A 22,255-nucleotide genomic window follows, 5' to 3' on the forward strand; every position below is an offset into this window, starting at 1 on the left:
CAGAAGCTGGACTCACTGCAGAGGCAGCTGTGCTGTTCCTGGAGTCTCTGGGGTGCATCCATCTCTCAGGATCCGAGCAGGCAGGCTCCAAGTTCCAGGGCACGCAAGGTGGGTGCCTCCCTTCTGGGCGCTGACAACACAACCTGCCTTTCCTCTGCCACCATGAGCGGCTGCTCCAAAAGATGCAAGCTTGGGTTCGTGAAATTTGCCCAGACCATCTTTAAGCTCATCACGGGGACCCTCAGCAAAGGTAGGGAGCCTGGCCTTGACCTGCCTTTTCTATCTTGGTGTGGTCTGGCCGGTCCGAGTGCCTCGGCGCAGTAAGCATGGCATTTCGGTGCACCTGGGTCTCCAAGGAAGCTGGAGGAGAAACTGGTGGCTGGGTTTCGGGGTTGCTGACAACCTGGGTCCTGGCTCTGAGCAGCCCGGCACCAGGCCAGGGAGCTCAGCGGCTGTAATTGCCCGGAACTTTGGAAATGGATTTGGTGGTGTGTGGCTGATTGGTTACAGGCGGGCAGAGGGACAGAACCCTTCCCAGAGCACTGGAAATGGCTTAGAATGACTAGAGTTCCAAGAAGTTATCCACAGAGGAGAGTGGTGTCTTGTTGATAAAAGAGAGATTTGATGCGGTGGGCTGTGAGTAATTCTGCAGATCAGAGACGCTGGAGGGAGCCAGCAGGAGCGGCTGCGAGGCTGGGATCCATGGTGCGCTGGTGAATACAGGATCTATATTAGCTCTGGGTCTGATGTGCCCAGACCTTTCTCCTCTTGGGTTCCAGGGTCTTGCATTTCTGGGGTTTTGTTCATCATTTCTTTGTGGTTTGGGATCCCTTGTCCTTCTGTGTCTCCTACCTAAGCCCATGCCCCAAGAACTGGGGTGGCAGGGAGTTTTCAGGTCTGACTGCCCAGGTAGCCCACAAAGGGTGCTTGTGGACCAGAATTAGGGCTCCGTCTGTGCCATTCAGCCTCAGGACACAGAGGGGTGGCTAACTTCTCTGGGGCATCCCTGTGTCTGGGGCCCCTTGTTGCACTCTGTACCAGGGAGTGTGAGGCACTCAGAGAGACTCTGGCAAACTTTCTGAAGATAAAATTTGAAGAGAGAGCAGCAGCGTGATGTGACTGCACTGGCTGAAAAAATGTCTTTAAATATTCATGCCCTTCGTTCAGAAGAAAAGAGTCTTGGGGGAAGCAGCAGGCAGGGTATTTGGAGAAGGAGCGAGGCCCACAGGCTGTGATGGGGGTTTTGAAAACGACAGTGAGAGACGATAAAGGCTGTGTGTGAGCCTCTCTCGTGACCGGGCTCAAGGCTGCCCGGCAGGTCTAGCCTGGTGACAGGGTAAGGCGGGTATAGAAGGAGGGACGGTGAGATCCTGCTTGTTTCTTTTCTCTGCTCCTTTCATTGCCCCTGTTCTGTCCCCCACTGCACTTGTGAAACAGGCTACTGCCCCTCCTGGAACCCCAGGCGGAATGAAAACTCAAAACTGAGAGTCAGCTGCCGAGCAGAATTCCTAGGGGCTCCAAGCAGGATGGACTGGGGTGAGGGGAGAGAGCAGAGGGCTTAGAGGACCACGCAGTGCAGCCCCACTCGGTTCTCTGACACAAATGGAGCGCTTTCTTCTCATGTCAGCGATTCTGGCTCTCGGGGGTAACGGGTGGTGTGCAGCGTCCTATCCCAGTCTCTGCTTCCCAGAACATGATGGAAAGAGCTTTGGTCTGGACTTAGGCAGCCTAGGTCTCAACTCCAGCTTTGCTCCTTACGCAAGCCACAGCCTCTCTGAGCCTCAGTTTCCTCATCTGTAAAGTGAACCTAACCCATCTACCTCCCAACCTTGTTGCAAGGATCCAGGGAAGCTGAGACATGGGCTTGCTTTATGGGGCATGTTGCAGTGACCCCACATGAAGGAGCCGCCAAGGACAGAGATGGGCATGGGGCTGCAGAGGCCACCCAGACCATCCCCTCTGCCCGTCCAGGCTCACAAATTCTTTCATGTATCCGAATTCGGGTGGGTCTGTATACTCCGGGCAGCATCAGAGCAGGGAGAGATCTCAGAAGGACTTAACTCAGCAAGCAGGGGCAGGTGTGAGCAGGTGAGGCCCGTCAGGGAGAGAGAGGGTGTGCAAAAGTGTGTATATAGAAGACAGAGGGTGGATGGCCATTTGAATAAATGAGCATGAAGATACTTCCATCTGCATATTTACCTACAGTCATTCATTTAACACTTATTTATTGAGCACCTGTTCTGCGCCACACTCATTAGACATTGGACACGTGGATGAATAAGACTCAGGCCCTTTGTCAAGAAACATGCACACCGGTGGGGACACAGACCAAAGACACAGACACAAGGCGCAGACACCATGGGGCTGCCTCGCTGGTGCTGAGACGGAGGGAGCCGTCAGAGAAGAGACACTGGGCAAGTGGGGAGCTCCTCCAAAGGCAGCATCTCAGCCGAGTCCAGAAGGTGCACCGGGGCTGGGCAGCAGAGTGAGGCTGGCGCTGGCAGAGGGAGCTCACTGAAGCCTCAGCCTCTGCAGAGCAGCCAGCCGGTGGGTCAGGATGGCCCCCTCTCTCCACGCAGAATCCCAGAGACTGAGATCTACGTGGCACAGAAAGGGCTCCACGGGACCTGCGCTGGGGACCGAGTGGCCGCCTGCATTTCCCTGGACCCGCCTCGGTGCTGAGTTTGTGCAGACCCCTGTGCGAGGTGACGTGGCGGGCACCAGGACGGCACACTGCCCCTGGCTCTGCAGAGAGCCCTGAGTGGTTACACAGCCCTGGCTCTGCGCCAGGCACATGCTGGGAAACCAGCGTTCTGCCCACCCCAGGTGTTCGGTAAATATTTTAAAAATAAACAACCAAGAAAGCAGGGCCCAGCCTAGAGCAGGGGAGTGGAGAAAGGTCTTTTTAATGTACAGACCAGCCTTAGGTGAATTTAGAGTCGAGCCCATGTGGACACGTGACATTTGCTTCATGGTTTCTGATTTTCGTTGTGATTTCACTCATTCATTGTTCGTCACACTGAGCCCTAGATTTGCGATAATCCAATCTTTAGAAGAATTTCTCTTTGCTCCTTTGGTGACTGAGGAATGTCAAGACTCCCAGGGACCTCCAGCTGGTCCTGGGAGCAGCTTACCATTTCTGCCTGCCTTGGGAATAATTGGGGAACAGGGAGGGCCCACGAATGCCCATGTCCTGGTCACCTCCCTCCGATGCCAGCCCTCCCCTGTCCCAGCGGTCTCAGTGGCTGGTGGCCTAGATTTCTCATGGGCGCCCTTTCCAGATGTGAACAGATCAGGTCCTCCTCCTTGACTTCGATCCTTTCCTTCATAGCTTTGATCACAATATGTGATCTGTCTTTTCTTTTAGGAACACCTTAGCTAAAGGCTGTCTTCCTCACTTAAGCTCTATGAGGGCAGGGGCCAGGTGCATTTTTACCCACCACTGTGGCCAGAGTTAGGCATCCAGTGCCTGGCCCAGAGTGGGTGCACCACCAGTAGGGCTGAATGAGTGAAGCAGGGCTACACGGCACCCTGAGGTGATGCTTGGAGTAGCTTGAGTTTCTAGGAAGCACCGCGCACACATCTGTCCTGGAGGTGCTCAGTCTATGGCCAGAGGGTAAGCCTCCAGCCAGACAAATCACTCAGAACCTTGCCTGAGCTGCTTTGTGTCTTGGGAAGGGCGTTTCAATTGTCAACAGAGCAGCGGATGTGTGTGAGTTGTGGGGATGAGAAAGCGTCTGGCACCTTCACTCCTGCCCCTCCGGCTCTACTTTGATTTGCTTTACATACTGCATTTTATTGATATTTAACACACGAGTTTCTTACTTTAAAAAAAATGTTTGAAAGCCGATTATGCAGTGGAAAAGGCAATTTGATGCCAGACTAGTACATCTTGGGCTTTCTGCTGGGGAGCCTCGTCCCTCTCTCTAGCCTCAGTTACCTACTCTGAAGCGGAATCATAAGTGTCCTCCTCATAAGATTACACAAGATTGTCTGCCTAAAGCTTCCTGCACAACGGATCTCCCGGAAATGTTCCGTGGTGCTCCCGCAGTGGTTAACTGGTACTCTCAGGGCTGCGAGCATCTGAGGGCAGGGATGTCTCACTTCCTGCTTGTTTCTTGAGCCCCTGACACAGACTCTGAGAGCAACTTCTGCTACTTCCCTTCTCCTGAGCTTTCTCTCCTATGGCCTACCCAGGGCTGAAACTGACATTTCTTACACCTGACTCCCTGATCAGGAGCCAGGAGTGTGCCTCCCAGAGCCAGGCCCTCCCCTGCTCTAAGGAAGAACTTAGCAGAACCCCAGCTCCCTGCCAGGAGTCCCAGAGCTCCAGCCCCCGGGGGGACCTGCGTCCTCTTCTTCCCGTGCAGCCGGGCCCTCAGGTCTGGCTCAGAGACTCCAGGACTCGGAGACAGAAGCTAGAGGTCATGCAGGCTCCCCTCTGGCTGAGGAGGTTTAGGCCCATTTCCTTCTGCATTTGGGGAACCCATTTGTCACCCCAGACGCAGATGGCAAAGGCAAAGCAAAGCAGGAGGTAGGAATCCAATGCAGGAGAGCTTCAGCTGTCCTGACCACCCGCGTGGCTGCAGGGTCAAAGGCGGGGCGGTGCTGATCTTGTCAGATTTATCCCAAGGACTTTGACCTGGAGCCCCAACTCCCCCTCCTGCCCCGGCCCAGGTCACTTCTGTCTGCACCGCAGGAGCTCAGCTTCAGACCCACTGGAGAGACAAGCTGTGCCTCTTGCTGTCTCTTCGCTGCTGTTCATGAGCCTCAAGAAACTGACCTTGAAGTTGGGGAGGACTCTGCCCTCAGGCAGGCTGGGCTGGAGTCCCAACCCTGCGGTCCACCAGCTGTGTGAGTTTGGGTGAGTTGCAAAACCTCCCCAAACCAAAGTCCCTCCTTGTTCATTGGAGATGATAGCGATATCAACCACGAAAGGCTGTTTTCTCATTTAACAAGGATAATACAAGTCACAGGCTGGCAGCTTGCAGGGAAGGGGGTGACTCTGCACTTGGAGGGAGTTGAGAGCAAGTCCCTCCTGACCCTGGAAGTAGGCCTTGCAATCATTTCAAACCATCTTTACAATTTTAAGGAGACTGACCTTTAGCTAAGCCAGGTGGCCTAGCTGGCAATGAGTAGCAGGGCTGGAATTAGAAGCTGGGTTCTAGTGGAGTCAAGACCAGGTGCTTCCCTGTCCCCAGGGCTGAGGAAGACGCCCCTGCAGGCATTGCTCCCCACCTTGTGACCAGGAGAGTTCCCCCTCTTCTCATTAATGTTGTAGGTGTGTTTGTCGGAAATGATTGTACCTGCTGGATCAACTCAGGACAGCCACCTGTCTTGCAAGGAGTTGGGGCAAATTCCATAATGTGGCATGGCCTGGATTAAGGAACACTGATGGGTAAAGGGAACACCCCCACAGGCCAAGAGACAGATGCACGTGTGCCCACCTGGCCTCCCTATCATCATCTCTGGGGTCTGGGCACCTACTGAGTGGTGAGCCAACTCTGCACCCATGAGGGGCCCTCCCTCACCACTCTCCATTCTCAGAGGGCAAGTGTGAGACATGGTCATGCCTGAAATACACAAGTCAGGAGAAATACACAGGTCATGGAGAAATACACAAGTTCTAGGTCATCAGACAGACCAGAAGAGAGACATCCACTCTTTACTAGAATTATTGAGGAAAGCAATGACCTTGACTCTGGGGATCTTGGAACCTGTGAGATGTGGCAATGCCCTCTGTCAAAAGGAGGACACCACCTGCCTCCTGAGAAGCTCAACTTGTGTGCACGCATCTTAGCTGGGAACATTAAGGTCCCCACCACCCCCAGTCCTAGCTAGCCTGCTGTCCCAGCCATGCAGGTTAGCAGAGTCCATGTGAGCACACCCTCTTTCCTGGTTGCAGCTGGCAACCTCTGAGCATTTGTACCTTGCCATCAGCAGAAAGTTCCATCATTCCGGTCCACTCCTGCCTCCTCAGTCCCAAGCCAGAGCCTGCCAGGGTGGGCAGTGTGCTTGCTCTGGCTCTCCCCTGTGCAGCAGCCCTCATCCCAGCCTCCAGGTCTCTTATCCTTGTCCCTCTGTGGCAGACGCATCACTCCCTGATTCATTTTGCTGGCCAGGCGCTCTCCACAGGGGTTGGGACTCAGGGGTCCCCTTAGGCCCACAGCAGAGGAGAGGGGAGGGTGGGACCTCCTCCCCTTGCCCAGGCTGTCCCTCTTGGGGCCCCCGGGCCTCTGGTCCAGATGACACCGATACCAGGCAGGACGGATTTGTTCAAGGCTGCTTATCCCAGCCCAGCTGCGCAGACATCCTATTAACTTGAAGACCACGGGGGAGCACCTAGTTTGCTTCAAATTAAAAGTAGCTGGAAGTGGGCCCCTCTGGCAGGTGTGAGGCTGCAGCGCAAAGACACAGTGGCTCAAATCAGGTCTTAGTGTTGGGAGGTCCGGCAGTCCCTGGCCATGCCAGTGTGACCCTCACTTTCCCCATTCTGCTCAGGCGGCAGAATCTTCCCTGGATTACCTCTCCCACCAGACTTCAAGTCCCACGTCCCAGAGAACTGTTGATTTGTGAGAACAGATGTGGTCGGGCGAAGCAGCCACAGAAGGCAGGAAGACGCAGGGGACGCACAGCTCTGGAGCCAGGCAGCCCCGGCTTCGAGTCCTGCCACTGCCTGGCAGGGCAGCCCAGGGCAAGCCACGTCCCACCTTGAGTCTGTGTCCTCCCGTGAAAAATGGGGCCAGTCTCTCTCTCCTCGTGGGGTTGCAAGGAGAGGGCGCCTGTGCGCACCCAGTACAAAGCACGGACCCGCTGCCCATGAGAAGTCACATCCCCACCCTTCTTTTCCTCTCCTGGGGCTACACCCTGGACTCTGAGCTGGCAGGAAGGAGGCAGAGGCCAAAGAAACAAGCCCTGCAAGTCTTCTGCAGGCTCTTCTCCAGACACACTTCTCCAAAGCTGCCACCTCCACCCTCAGCCGCTCTCAATTACATCTTTGTAAACAAGAATTTGTCCACAGCTGAAATTATCCTTTTTATTCGGTGGTTTTATGTTTGTATTGACCATCCCCTTGTCCCTCTGAGAGCAGGCACAGTCGCTGCATGGGCCTTATTGGTGATGCCTTGAGCTGTGATGGATGTTGAATAAATGATGACCGACTGCTTTCCCTGCCCAGCAACACTCAGAAAAGTGTGACTGGAGTCCTTTCCTGAGGCCTGGGCTTTATTAGGCTAGTTTGGGGGCCTCCCATGCCCCATCTTCCTGTTCTGAATTTCTGTGCAGGAGGTTGATTGAAGTCACCAGCCACAGTGACCTTGAGGTGAAGGGTCAGTGCAAGCAAGACCAAGGGCCTGGCCACCCTTCCACCCCAGTTCTCGCATGCTCTGTGGGATTGCCCTTGCTGCCCGTCCATGGAGGCTGGCCAGATGCACAGAGGGGAGGTCACACAGGCTCCCCAGGCCAGCTGGATGCAATGGAAGCCAGGACTCCAGGAAAAGACACCAGTGAAGATGTCTATCACTGCCATCAACGCCCTCCCTGTACGCTCCACGAGAAAGCCTTCTTCCTGTTGGGATGATGGCAGGAGGGCCATGAATGCAAAGCCAACCGTGGTGCTGTCTTCCTAAAGCCATGAAGTTCCATTTTGTGGTCTTAGAGCTACAAAGAGCAGCTGATTGGGAGCTTGGGTTTGATTCCAGATCCTTCCCTCTTCTGGGCCTCAGTGTTGTCATCACTAAAATGAGGGAGTGGCTGGTTTTAAAGGTCCCTTCCAGTTATAGAATTTTAAGATTTCATAGCAACCCTTGTAACCCTGTGCCTGGCATCTGCTCTATGTCTGACATCGCTGTGAGCACTGCACACAGTTTCACTGAATACACACAAGAACCCTAGGAGGTGGAGAGCTCCCACTAACCCTCTTTACGGCTGAGAAGTTCTGGGCTTCAGGAGCGGAAGTGTCTGGCTCCAGGTCACACAGCCAGCTTGGAACACAGCCAGACTTAGAAATCAGGCTGTCTGCCTCCAAGTTCCGGTTTTACTCCCTACATGACACTCCCTTCATTTCTGAAACTCAGATCTGGTGTAGGAAAGTAATAAAGACAAAACTGGTTCTTGCCCAGCTTAACAAAGAGGTGACAAAATGTTTGAAGGCCTCCATTCTGACCGAAGCAGCACCAGTCTGGAGAATTCCCCTGAGATCTGTGACTCACCCCTCCCCTCCACTACACCCCAAATCCTCACGCGCAGATTCCCCTTCCCCAGCCCACCACAAAACATATGGGAGAACGAGCCCAATAGCTGAGACTGCACAGAGGGGGAAGCAAAGAAATACCACACAGCAAGCATTCCCATTGTAATTCCAGCCCAGCCCGTTTTCATTTCTTGCTGGAATGAGGTGGTTTAGAAGCAGAGGCAGAAATGGAGCAGGAGTCAGAAAGGGAGCTGCGATTCAGAGGCTTGTGTCTGAGAGGCGGGGGTTAGCCTACCCAATTTTCTTTCTGTAATCTTTTGATTAACCTTGGGCCAGTTGGGGTGGCATTTTTCAAACCATCTGTGCTTGGCAGGCAAAGCCAAGCCCAGGCTTGCAGCTCGCTATCGGAAAACATCAGCTGGGAACCGGCTGTGCCTTGGAGCGGGGATACTCCTAAACCACAGCCACCGGGCGTGTTGAACTGCAGCACCCTCCTGCCGTCTTTGCACTGATTAACCCTGTCCTGGCCTCACCACTCTAAAAGCAGCAGCCTGTCCTGCCAAACCCAACAGGCCCCATATGAGGGATAATAATGGCCGCTGTCCAGTCATTGTATGCTATTTGTTTGCTAAGGTTTTACAAGGATCCCTCCAGTCAATCCAGCCTGGCACTATGAGTTACCTACTTTTGTTATTCCCACCCTGAGGCTGGGAAAGGTTGATTACTTTGCCCAAGATGACAAAGCCAGAGCTATGACTCTGAAGCCCCCATGCAGTACTAAAGAAGCACGCTCTGCCTCAAATCCCTCAGCACTGACGTCCTCCATTATGGACGGTTTCATGCTCCCCACCCCCGTTCACGTGCTGAGGCCCTAACAGCATTCAGACTATACAGTAAGTCCCCTGCATAGCAGCCTTCAAGTTGCCAGCTTTCAAAGATGCGAACGTGCGTCCGCATGCCCGGTCATGTAAGTTGAGTCCTGTGTCACGGTTGGCACAGGTGTGCATCCTATGCAAGTGGCTGTGCCTTTGTGCCCGTTACTGGACAATATTGTACAGAGTACAGTAATACAGTATCTTTATCTCAAGCCCAGGACGTTCAGAAGCAAGTGTAAAAGCCGTGGCGATGGAGCTGCTACTGCTAAGAAGCACCAGCGGTTGCACTGTACTGCTGTGCTTTTCAAGAGACTGTACTATAAGGTTTGAAATTGGAGAAGGAAATGGCCACCCACTCCAGTAGTCTTGCCTGGAAAATCCCAGGGACAGAGGAGTCTGGCGGGCTACAGTCCATGGTATCACAAAAGCTGGACACGACTTAGCGACTTAAGATTTAAAACGCTTTCTTTATTTTTTGTGTTCGTTTTTAAAATATTATTGATGTGAAAAGCATTATAAACCTATTACGGAAAAGTACCATATAGTCAATTGTGTTAGTTGGATACCTAGGGTAACTTTGTTGAACTTACAAACAAATTGGGCTTACAGACACACTTTCAACAAGGAACTCGTTAGTACCCAGGGGACTTACTATATTTTGAGATAAAACTTAAAAAAAGTATTTCAGATTAAATGAGGTGGGGCCCTGATCTGATGAGACCAGTGTCCTTATAAGATGAGACACGCACAGCGAAAAGGCCATGTGGAGACATGGCGAGAAGAACACAGCAGCCATCTGCAAGCAGAGGAGAGAGCCTCACCAGAAACCAACTCTGCCAGCACCTTGAGCTTGGACTTCCAGCATCCAGAGCCATGAAGAAAAATATTCCTATTGCTTAAGTTGCCTAGTCTGTGGTATTTTGTTAAGGCAGCCCTAGGAAATTAATATGCCCCACAGACAATTTTTTACATAGCATTCTTTCCCACCTTTTTTAATTGTCATAAATATATGTAGCATAAATTTTACCATTTTGAGGTGTACAATTCAGTGGCATCAATTATATTTCACATTGTTGTACAACCGTCATCACCACGTAGTTACAGAACTTTCCAGCTTCCCACACTGAAGCTCTGTCTCCATTCAACAATGATGCCCCATCGCCTCCTCCACCAGCTCCTGGCCACCACTTTACTTCCTCTATGAATGTGGTTATTGTCGGTCCCTCATGTAAGTGGGGTCACACAGTATTTGCCCTTTTGTACTTGGCTTATTTCACTTAGCATAATGTTTTCAAGGTTTATCCATGTAGAATGTGTCAGAATTCCATTCCTTTTTAAGGCTGAATAATACTCCAGAGGAGGGATTAATCATAATTTTTTTTATCCATTCAACCATCGTTCTTCATCCATTCCCATATTTTTAGAATACATAATCCGCTTCCTCACAACTCTGCCTCCAGTGATTTCTTGCCAGGTTCAGAGTCAAATGCAGACTTTCTTCTGTGGTCTATAGCCTTCTTTTTTTTTTTTAATAAAGAGTTGACTTTATTTGTATTTATTTATTTATTTGAGTGCGGCAGACCTTAGCTGTGTTATGCCCAAGGTCCCAATCCCCAGAACTGAGAGAACAAGACATCCACAGCAATGCAAACGCAAAAAGGGAATTTATTGCTAGCTCGAGCCAGGGCCCAAGTTTCATCCAACGCAGTGGAGTGGAACAAGGGCCCCGAGCCCTGAATTACAGCAGTATTTATAGGGTTAAGACAAAGACAGGGAATTGGCAGGGGCGGATTGGTTGCAAGGATTCTTTAGCATCTACTAATTGGCTAGATTTTCGCGTGCGCGGGCTTCCTCAGGGGGTTTTCATCCTCGTCCTGATAAGCCTGAACCAGGCTACAGGGAGTACACTGATTGGTCGAGTCCTGGCGCCGGCAGAGGATGATCTCAGCTCCTCCTTGGCAGTAACTCAGCCCCTCTGTGAAGGAGACTTAGGCCTACCTTGGCCCCCTGAAGCCTGTCATGGCGTCTGTTTGATCCTAACAAGCTGCAGCAGGCAGGGTCTGCGTTGAGGCTCACAGGCTCCGTAGCTGCGGGATGCAGACCCAGCTACCCAGCAGCTTGCGCCTGACCAGAGATCGAGCCCTCGTCCCCTGCGTCGCGAGGCAGATTCTCAACCACTGGGCCACGAGGGAAATCCCTACGGCCTTTGCATGATCTGTCCCTGCATTTCTGGCCTCCTAAACTCTGCTGAAATTCTCCTCCCACCACCGGGCCATGCTGTTCTTGTTGGAACACCAGGTCCTAGCCCCCGGGTCCTGGCAGTCACTCTGCCCTCTATCTGGACACGCTTACCAGCTCTCCTGGGCCTGTCTCCCGCACTCCATTCAAACCCCTTCCTGCCTAAGGTCCTCACCTCCCTCTACACACAATGGCACATTCTACCCTCTGAGGCTTTCTCCCTTTCCTGCAATTCCGTCACACGTTTATTCCTTTGTCTCTGCCCTGGTTCGTTCACTGACAGTCCAGCTCCTCAAGGGCAGGGGCTGTCCAGGCTGTAGCTGCTTTCCCAGCACCTGGGCCAGAGAAAGTGAGCAGACCACCAGGCAGGTGAGATGCTCTGCCTGGAAGGGGCAAAGCAGTGGGAAGCAAAGCTGGCTCTGGAACCTAGGCCTCTGAGTCTGCTTTCCTTTCCTGGTGGTCTCTGCCCTGCATGCCCATTAAAGCCTTTGCTTCTGCATTCTGTCTTCTCACGTCCATTTTTCTACCCACATTTACTCCTTAGCAAGGTGCCAGTGATCCTAATTCAATGGAATGGAGAAAGGAAGAAAGGAAGGGAGGCTAGATCACAAGTCTTTCTGCTTGCGTGTCTTCCTGTGGCCTCTAGTCAACACTCGTGAAAGCCAAGCAAACGTCTCGCTACTGACTTCACTGTTTCTCCATACATGTCCTCAGTGTGCGGTTGTTCAGTAGCTCATCTGTGTCTGTGACCCCACGGACTGCAGCACGCCAGGCTTCCCTGTCCTTCACCATCTCCCCAAGTTAGCTCAAACTCATGTCCATTGAGTCAGTGATGCCATCCAACCGTTTCATCCTCTGTTATCCCCTTCTCCTCCTGCCCTCAATCTTTCCCAGCATCACAGTCTTTTAAATGAGTCAGTTCTTCCCATTAGGTGGCCAAAGTATTGGCATCAGTCCTTCCAATGAATACTCAGGACTGATTTCCTTCAGGATTGACTGGTTCGATCTCCTTGCAGTCCAAGGGACTCTCAAGAGTCTTCTCCAACACCACAGTTCAAAAGCATCAATTCTTCTGCACTCAGCCTTATTTATAGTCCAGCTCTCACATCTCCAGTTTGCACCTTCAGTTATCTTGCTCCCTGAGTCCCATTGATTATCTTCCCTGTGGTTCTCTGGTCTACCACTGTCTCCATTCTCAGCACTGTCCCCAGAGTCCAAGCTCTCATCATGTCTCACTGCTTTGATGCAGCTGGCAGGCCGGATTTCTTCTCGATTCTCCCCTCCTGTCTCCTCCACACCAGGGCAGACAAAGAGACAGTTCATTTAACCCAGGAGCCCTACTTCTGGAAATTTACTCGAAGCAAATCATCAGAGATGTACACAAAGACTTTTATTCAGGGGTGTGCCTCAGGGTACTGCATTACAGTAGTGAAAAATTGGAGATGATCTCAACTTGTCAAAAAATAGTGGGTTAAATGAAACTTGATTCATCCATCTGGTGCAATAATATTAAAGCTTTGAAAAATTATTTTGAGGACTACTTAATAACAAGCAGAAATGCTATTGACATAATATCAGGAGAAAAATCAGATTATAAGACTATATGTACAATGAGACTCCAAACTGTGAATAGATAAATGGACAGAAAAAGTAAAACAGAAAAGACACAAACAGAAATCCTGGGTTTTAGCTGAGATACATGGTTATTTTTTAAAGTTCTTGATAGAAGAACTATATTCTCTGCTTTGTCTTCAATAAGCATGTATATTTAATCAGACCATAAAATGTCATTCACCGAATACACGTCTTTAATTTTTTAATTCTTCCCAATAGCTTCAGTAAAAGCTATGTCTTCATTGCATTATGTCATTGCCTGTCCTCTTCATATTAGAGCATGGCCGAACTTCCGGGCCTGGAGCTCAAAGCCCGTACCCTGTGGTCTCACCTCACTTCATATTCATATCTCCTCCAACACAAACACCTTCTCCTCCAGCCACACTCATCCCCACCTGGTTTCCAAACCAGACTTGTGTTTTATATCCCTGAAACTACCCTCAAATGAGTCAAAAAAAACACAAAAAACAAAAAAAACCACAGAGAAGGAGTGCAACTATGGCAAAATATTGATAATGATTTGTGAACCAAGGTGAGGGGTATGCACCTCCTAGATCCTAATTTTGCAGCTCTTCCATAATGTCAGTCACTCAGTTGCGCCCTATGGGCTATAGTTTGCCAGGTTCCTCTGTCCATGGTTTCTCCAGGCAAGGCGACTAGAGCAAGTTGCCATTCCTTTCTCCAGGGGATCTTCGCAACCCAGGAATCAAACCCAGGCCTCCTGCATTACAGGAAGTTTCTTTACCTTCTGAGCCACCAAGGAAGCTCTTCTATAGTTGGACATTTTAAAAACCTCATAGTCGGGGGAAACAAAGGGGCAGTATCACACAGTGTTTAAAGGCATTGGCTCTACCCAGAAGTGACCCTAGTTTAAACCCCAGCTCTAGGGCTTCCCTGGTGGTCTAGTGGCTAAGAGTCCATGCTTCCAATGGAGGGGGCACAGGTTCAATTCCTGGTCAACGAACTAAGATTCCATGCGCTGTGGGGCACAGCCTAAATAAATAAATCCCAGCTCTGCCACCTGTTAACTGAGTGACAATGACCTCAGGCAAGTTAAGTACTTCCTCGGTCCCAGTTTCTTCATCACTAAAGTGGTGATAATGAAATCATGTGTTTATTTACTACCATTTCCTGGAGAATTGTATAAATGGAATAAATGGGTGTGAAGGTGTTAGTGAAGAGTCTGGTCACCCTGACCAGTGTGGACTACTAGTTTCAGTGTTAAACAATGATTCTTAACCATGAAGTTATCTGCAATGCTCTCTACCTTCCTTAACACTCACCTCTGGATAACTGAGTGAAGCGCTGTGGCCTGGGGATCCTTCTGCTCCTGGCTCAGAGCAGTGAGCGTTCAGTGCGGGTTCCCACAGCATCAACATCTCTAGGTCCTGGCACGGTGCCTGGCACAGAGGAGGCAGCCAGTAAGGGCAGGAATCCCAAAATGAAGAATTGGAAGGGTTCAATCTGCACTTTAAAGAAAGCTCATGTCATCAGATACAAGCTTGTAACCTTGCTGATGTAGCCACCCTATTCCCACGTGCTTCTCAGAAATAAGGCATCACCTTGATAAATTAGCTGTGGATATAAGCTTCCTGCAGTTGGCATGGAGATGCAATTTAATTTCCAATTAAGCCTGATTTCTGGGCCGAGGGATTTGCCTGCCTCACTCTGGGAGGATTATTCCAGCCAGATATATTGTCAATGTTGGTGGTTCTGCCATGAAGTAGGCTGTCATGGAAACTGGTCCTTTGGCCCTTAGATGGTTCAACCAGGCACTGCTTTTCCCCTGGAACTGAGTTTATACAAGTAGATTCAAGAAAGTTCAAAACAGACTATCCATAGCAGAAAATTTTAAGACAGAGCACAGTTAACAGAGTGAAAGGGAGAAGCAAAATGGTCCTTGATGCTCACAAGAAAGAAAGGTGGGAAGTTGCTTGTGAGAAAAAGAGGGCAGTGGGAAGTTCTCCGAGCTCAGAGAAGAATCTATATCATCAGAGGAAGGAGACACCTTTGCTCAAACGGACAGTGAATATTTGCTGAGCATCTTTTGTATACCAAGGGCTGTGCTGAGCACTTCACATTCAGCGTTGCACTGAATTGTCAGACAAAGGATGCTATGCTCATTTTCCTTTCTTTAGGGGGCTGCACCTTAGCAGCATGTAGAACCTTAGTTCCCCAACTAGGGACTGAACTCATGCCCCCTGCATTGGAAGGCAGATTCCTAACCATTGGACCACCAGGGAAGTCCCTCATTTTCCAGTTGAGGAAATGGAGTCTCAACTGCCTAGATTCACAGACAATCTAGATTCGAACTCTCACCTTTCTGAACATTCCTCCCTGCAGGCCCCCTTTCCAAAAATAAATAAAACACATAGTTTAGAACAAGAAGAATAAGGTTACACTAAGCTGAAACTTACCTCCCCCAAAATTTAAGAATAAGAAAAAGGCTTTAAAACATGTTCTGAAAGAGAGAGTAAAATAGCTGAGTCTGCTTGGGGTACATGACCCGATGGAGGGGCAAATGGCACCAGTTTCTGTTTGGTTTTCACATCTTCCCTGCAGCGTGACGGACTGGTGTGGCTAAGATGCTCACAGGAAGTCAGAGGCTCAGGTTGCTCCAGACCAACGAGGTCCTGGCTTGTGACTCAGACTATTTCAGTTCTGGGAGTTGGAAAGAACCAACAGAGAGCATACAAAACAGTGTTTAAAGACACATGTGCACAAGATGTTTCAAAGAATACCACGTGCATGGCCGACAGAGTCACAGAAAAATTAGATACCAAGAGGGCAGCACATGGCCCAATGTTTATTGATGATCACAAAAGAAAATTCTGAAGCTCTGTATAAATAAGCATGCTACCCACTCCTGGACAAATTCTGGAATGAAGTATGGGACCAGTGGTTTGGGAACACCTGGAGAAGAAAGCAGAGTTAACCAAGAGCAGTGTGAGGTCCTAAGAATGAGACAAGTCAGCACAGCCTCTCTTCCTCTCTGCTTTTTAATACAGTGACCAGTTCACCGATTGCTGTGGCTGTAGCATGCCTGGCTTGCTGCCGGGTGTTTGATGGGCTGTGGGCTGGGCTATCACAGCATCAGGCAGAGCATAGCTTAACGCCATCTGCCTGTCCATGTTGGCAGCTCTCCATCTGAATCTTTGCAGGGCTTTTCCAGATGCTTGGGGCTTCTCTGGTGGCTCAGATGGTAAAGTGTCTGCCTGTAATGTGGGAGACCCAGGTTCGATCCCTGGGTCAGGAAGATCCCCTGGAGAAGGAAATGGCAATCCACTCCAGTATTCCTGCCTGGAGAGTTCCATGGATTGAGGACCCTGGTAGGCTATAGTCCAGGGGGTCGCAAAGAGTCAGACACGACTGAGCGACTTCACTTCACTTCACTTCACTTCCAGATGCTTATGCTTGCATGTCACTCCACATCTGTGAGCTCCTCAGAGATGTGGCTCCAGGGAGCCATTTGAGAGCCTGGGCTCTGTGGGAAGGTTTACAGAGGCACCCAACAAGCTATCAGTCCTGTCAAGAATTTTCCATTTTTGACATCGGGCAGAGACTAAGAGGCAGGGCATTTGCTCCTTGGAAGAAAAGCTATGACAAAGCTAGACAGTGTTTTAAAAAGCAGAGACATCACTTTGTTGACAAAGGTCCCTTTAGTCAAAGCTGTGGTTTTTCCAGTAGTCTTGTACCTATGTGAGAGTTGGACCATAAACGAGGCTGAGCACTGAAGAATTGATGCTTTCAAACTGTGGTGCTAGGGAAGACTCTTGAGAGTCCCTTGGACAGCAAGGAATTCAAACCAGTCCATCCTAAAGGAAATGAAACCTGAATACTCATTGGAAGGACTGATGCTGAAGCTGTAGCTCCAATACTTTGGCCACCTGATGTGAAAAACTGACTCATTAGAAAAGACCCTGATGCTGGGAAAGATTGAAGGCTGGAGGAGAAGGGGACGACAGAGGATGAGACGGTTGGATGGCATCATCAACTCAACGGACATGAATTTGAACAAGCTCCAGGAGATGGTGAGGGACAGAGAAGCCTGGCGTGCCACAGTCCATGGGGTTGAAAAGAGCTGGACACGACTTAGTGACTGAACAACAACAAGGGGAAGGATGCACAGTGGTTAGAGCGTAAGTCTGAAAAAATACTGTTCAGGTTTGAATTCCAGCTCTGCTATTAGCTAACTTTTGACCTTCAGGAAGTTAAATCTCTGTACTGCCATTGCCTCATCTATGAAGTCGAGATAATAACAGCCTTGTTAGCGTTAATAACCCTTGTTAGGGTTAAATGAACCACACTTACTAAAGCTTAGCCTGGATCCTGGCCTAGGTGCTCAACAAATGTTAGCTTTTATTATTGCAGATGATAGATTATAGTCCCAGGAGTAATTTGCTAAATACATCCTGAAATAGAAGGAGCTGCCTCCCCATACAGTGAGTTATGTGTCAAAGATGTTGACATAAGTTGTTGATCAAGAGAAACATTATAGGGAGGGCTCAAGCAGCAGACTGGAATGTGGGGAAAGTTAAATGGTCTTTAAAGAACTGCTGACCTTCAGAGAAAATGAGTTTATGTTTGCATATAAGAAAACAAAGGAGTGTCAAAGAGCAAGGGCTCCAGAATTGACAGACGAGGCTCAGGGCAACCGTCTCCCTGGGACTGGAGACAGAAAACGTGTCTTAAAGCTGTGGAGGCTACAGAAGCCCCTGTTTTTAGCTCGTGTAGCTGGAGGGCAGTTGGTGTGGGATGAGGGAGATTATGGGAAGTTGAAGTCTCTGTATCTGAGAAGGGAGGCGCAAACTTTGTCCAACATTCAGCCGGAGTTGATTGCTCTGCAATTATATACATCTCTTCCCCATCCTCCTTAGCATTTAAGGAAGTTGTCTGATGAGCATGTGCTTTATATGAGTGGGAAGGGAGAGCTGTGGAAATCTAGGAAGATGATGAATTCTGTCTGAATCGACATGATGAAGGTTAAGGAACAGGAAGATAATTCATGAACAAATCCGTTGCTGGAAGAGAGACCCTGGAGCCAGGGGAGATGGGGAAAAGTGAAGCTTTCCTCCTGGCTCCAACCAGGGATCATATGAAACTTAGAGGAGGCCCTGAATGCATGCAGGGCTCAGTGGGGAAGAGCAAGAGGACCCTGAAGGTCTCTGGACGCACAAGGTCAGCAGCGCCAAAGCTTTCTGGTCGCAGAGTCCTTTTACAGTCTAAAAACACACTTAGAACTCCAAAAGAGATTGGGTTTATATGGGTTATATTAACCAGTGTTTACCATTTTAGGAATGAAAACTCAGAATGTTTCATTTAAATGAATTTATTTTAAAACAATGATAAACCCATTCCAGGTTAACAAAAGATTATATTTTATGAGAAACAGTTGCATTTTCAAAACATTATTGAGAAAGGGTGCATTGTTTTCCTTTTTTGCAAACTGCTTTAGTGTTCGGCTTAATAGACAACAGGTTTCTCATGTCTGTGTTCAGTCTTTTGTGATATCACACGTCACACACATAAGCTCTGAAAAATTCCGCACGTGTTGGTGAGATTGAGAATGAAAAAAGCAGGCAGTATGTAAATATTATTATGAAAATAATTTTGACCTTGCAGGCCTCCACTTTGAGACCCATTACCCTAGGGATTTCCCTGGTGGTCCAGGGGTTAAGACTCCTCCTTCCAATGCAGGGGGTGAGGGTTCAATCCTTGGTTGGGAAGCTAAGATCCCACATGCCACATGGCCAAAAAACCAACAATATTTTTGTTTCCATTCACTCTTTTATTTTAGAGAAAGCATTTGAACACAGAAAAATAGAACAAATGATATAAAACACCCATATGCTCCTCAGAAAGCACCCCTCAAAACTAATGTGTTAGCATTTTGTCACATTTGCTTCATATTAACGTTACGGATACAGCTGCACATCTTCAAATACCTTGCCTCCTCTCTAGAAGCAGCATTTGAAGTCTATCAATTCCAAAAATATTTTTTAAAAAAACAGAAAAATACTTAACAAATGGTCCACATTAAAAAATATATATATATATTTTTAAGAACCATTATCCTAGACCATGGTGAATTTCTTCATGTCTTTCTGATTTTGCTTTGGTCTCTTTTCCCTACATATGAAAGGGCAGTGGCTGATGAGGTATAAGATAGCTGCACTGTGATCAAACAGTATCTTTGCAAGCATACAATTCAAATTCCTCTAAATGCAAAAGACATTGGCTATTCTTCTGCACCAGCCTGGGCTGCCAAGTAGCAATAGAGTGAACGCAGCCTACAATCTGCACACCCAAGGGGTTTTGAAATTAGGAGGAATTTTAGGTGAATTGTTGACAGAGGTGGGGGAGGCTAGCCTTATTTCAGGAAGTCACAAAACTGAGGTTTTAGTAATATTTTTCATTGCATTATTTTGAATTTGCATAAATCAGGTTCTTCGCTGTGGAGAAGGAAGCCCTTGATAACGGTGGGAAAGGAGGGAGAAAGCAACAGGATGATCAGCTCCTTGAGGCAGGCGCTGTGTCTGCTTCATCTCTGCCCCTCTCTGTCCTCTTGCCACTGATCTCCATGCACCAAGCCATCCGAGTTCTGGGCAAGTGATCCAGGCACACCTCTCCAGGCGAGACTCACTGGCCCGTGGGAGAAAAGGCAAAAACAGCGCCAGCACTAGACTTTATTAGTAGAGTGATTTTTTAAAGAGCTAACGAGGGCTCTCTGCTCCCAGGCCGCCCTTGTTCCAGAAACATTTTTCCTCCGTGTCTAACTCCATCATGCTTAAATGCCCGTTAGTTCATGCTCATCTTGGGCTTGAAGTTCCACGAACAGTAGGCAGATACAGGATTTGATAGAAGTAGGCTCCATTGACAGGAAGCTGTGGAGGCTACAGAACTCCATTGACAGGAAGAAGGCATTTGTCTCAAGCAAAGAAAGTTGATTGCTAATAATGCATGGGGCAGTGAGGGCTGGGCCTCCCCAGGTACCTCTTGCTAGAGGGTGGTGGCTTTTTCCCCTGTAGGGGCTGTTGGGATAGTCTCCATTTTGGTGTATTTCAGTCCCAAATGCAGGTGCATGAAAACCATATGCAAAAAAAACCCTATAAATGAGATTCATGATGGAGATACTCTTTTTCTTTTTTAAAAATTAAACTTAAATTTGGGGGGAATTGTAGATTCTCATGCAGTTGTAAAGAAATACACAGATAGATCCTATGTACCCTTTACCTAATTTCCCCAAAGAAAATATCTTACCAAACTATAAGACAATATCCCAACAAGACTTGCTAGATTCACGGGACTCTTAAGATGTCCCCAAGCCCAGAAGGAAGAAGCTCCAGGGAGTGGGGTGTTACTCCCCCTTGGAAGGATTGTCTCTAGTAAGAACCCGGAGGGTGTGAAGTTGCATCAGGGATCCCTGGCTGCAAGCTACAGGTGTTGGTACAGATTCAAGGTGGCCCTCCTCCCAGATGCCTGACTTTCATGAGAACACCTTGGGCATCTTAGGATGCAACACTGTTCCTTACCTGGACCCTGGGGCTTCCGGTGACTGAGTCAGCTAAAGAATCACAGGTCAGGCTCTGGAATCACACAGCCCAGGGCTCAAGTCCCGTTCCTCACTTACTATCTGGTTGACCGTGGCCAATGACCTCTTAGAGCCTCAGTTTTTCATAATATACAGCACTCACTGTGTGTAAGTCACTCTTCTAGGAACATTATACAATAACTCATTTAATACTAACAACCCCCAAATGGGAAATATTATAATTAGTTCCTATGCTGCAAGTGAGGAAATTGAGGCACAGAAAGGTTATTTGTCCAAAGCCACACAGCTAGGGAATAATACGGTTGGGTATTTGAAGCCAGTCCATGTATATAACCTCTATCCTAAGTTGCTTCTCCTTATCCATGAGGTGGGTTCAGTAATGCTCACTGAATTTTTATGAGGCAAACTTTTTAGCTCTGTGTCCAGCATGGAATAAATAAGCAGCAAAAAATGCTAGTTAACATTATTGTTGGTATAATTTCCTCTGGAAGTTTCTGAATATTCATTCCTTATTATTGTTACTAAGAACAGCTTCCATTTTCACCACCCAGTATGTGTCAAACCCTCATTCAGCTCTCCCAACCACCCAAAAGGGGCATTCTCTCTTTTATTGACGAAATAACCGAGAATGAGAGAGATGCAGTCTGGTGGAAGCAGACGCAGATTCACCCCCAGGGCTGCGCCTGGAATCAGCTGCAGGGGGACCTTCAGAGACACCAGCCTAACTTCATGCCCAGCTGAGGACTAGACCTGAAAAAGGCGTTGACTCCCTCCCCAAAGTCCCGGACAGGACCGTGGTTCTCTACACCTGCGGCTGTCGTGCTCAAGCACACGACAGAGCCCCCTGCAGTCACTGGTAAAACACGGAGTACTGCCCAGCTCCTCATTACCCCACCAACCTCTCCCCACCCACCGCCTCGAGGTCTCCGGCTCAGTGGGGCTGGGCGGAGGGCCTGGAGCATGCCTTTCTCACAAGCCTCCAGGAATGCCGGTCCAGGGACCACACTTTGAGAAGGACTGCTCTAGGACAAGTTTTTGTAGTGGTAGTGAATCTATGACAGCTTCCCCCAGTTGCTGCTGCTGCTGCTAAGTTGCTTCAGTCGTGTCCGACTCTGTGCAGCCCCACAGACGGTAGCCCGCCAGGCTCCCCATCCCTGGGATTCTCCAGGCAAGAACACTGGAGTGGGGTGCCATTCCCCCAGTCATCCCTTCCCAAGCCTGAGGCCGGCTTCCCCCGCAGGGCCAGTGGCTTGCATCCCAGTGGCTTGTGTCTCCCCTTTGTTCTGGCTGTGTGGGCTCTTCATCTCTGCGCGTGGAGGTCCTTAGCTGTAACGCGTGGAGGCTGCTCTCCGGGGCAGCGCAGGGGCTTCCTGTTGCAGTGCCTTCTCTGGCTGTGAGCACCGGCTCTGGCGCCTGGGCTCAGTGGTCCTGGCTTATGGGCTCTGGAAAGCAGCCTCAGTGGTTGTGGTGAACAGGTTCAGTTGCCCAGCGCATAAGGAATCTTCACATACCAGGGATCAGAACTGTGTCTCCTGCTTTGACATTGCTTAACCACTCGCGTAACCACTGAACCACCAGGGCAGTCCCAGGTACCTTGTATTTAATCTGCATTGAAAACCATGAATCCCCATCTCTGTTTATTTTCCCTCTGTCCAGGATTCTTAAACTTGTGTGTTCTCAAAACTCTGTGTCTTAGGTATACCTATGGCTGATTCATGGTGATGTACGGCAGAAACCAACACAACTCTGTAAAGCAATTATCTGCCAATTAAAAATAAATATTAA

The sequence above is a fragment of the Capricornis sumatraensis genome, chromosome 18 (genome assembly GCF_032405125.1).
Source record: "Capricornis sumatraensis isolate serow.1 chromosome 18, serow.2, whole genome shotgun sequence".
In the NCBI taxonomy this organism is placed as follows: Eukaryota; Metazoa; Chordata; class Mammalia; order Artiodactyla; family Bovidae; genus Capricornis; species Capricornis sumatraensis.